Below are 696 nucleotides of genomic sequence, written 5' to 3'. Positions count from 1 at the left end.
ACTTACGAAAACCTTACAGGCAACTAACACACAGTCGTCAGCATCCTGCTTACTTATTCATACAGTCAGGGTCAGGATCCGGGCTGCTTCTGATCTGCTCCCTTGATAGTCTGATGGAAACACGCGCATTCGCTATACGCCTCTATCTCCATATAGCTTTCTCTCTAGATAAGCGGTGCACGGCATTTGAACAACAACAAAAGAATCGAGATCAGATAAAAGAACGCACAGATCGACACCCGGCAGCCAAAAAAGCTCGAGAGAATGGGTGATGAGGAGGACGATGAGGAGAATTAACTGCAATTTAGGAGACGGGAAAATAAATCGGCGGCTGTGTATTTCTCCCTCTGCTGCGGCTGCTTTGCAGCGTTAGCCCCATGAGCTGATGGGTGGGGGTTAAGGAGCGAGGGGGAGGGGGAAAGAGAAAAGTTTAAGCGTCCATAGTTTGTTTAAAACAGAGGAAGGCAATATAAAAGGTCCATTGGTCTCCAGAAGTTCAGCCAAGCAGCTGGGAACCGGTTCCAAAATGAAAGTAAGAACAAACAAACAGAAAAAAAAAGAATCAAGGCGAACAAAAAAGTGAAATTGCAGCAGTCAGGCAGCAGCAGCGCTGAGACTTGCAGCCGGGCTTTCCTGTTCTCACGTGGATCTCCAGGAAAGTGGCGGAGGTTTATTTTCCAAGCGAAGTTTCCGCGG

Source organism: Egretta garzetta, unplaced genomic scaffold (genome assembly GCF_000687185.1).
Source record: "Egretta garzetta isolate BGI_Z169 unplaced genomic scaffold, ASM68718v1 scaffold174, whole genome shotgun sequence".
Classification (NCBI taxonomy): Eukaryota; Metazoa; Chordata; class Aves; order Pelecaniformes; family Ardeidae; genus Egretta; species Egretta garzetta.
This window is presented reverse-complemented; position numbering follows the sequence as displayed.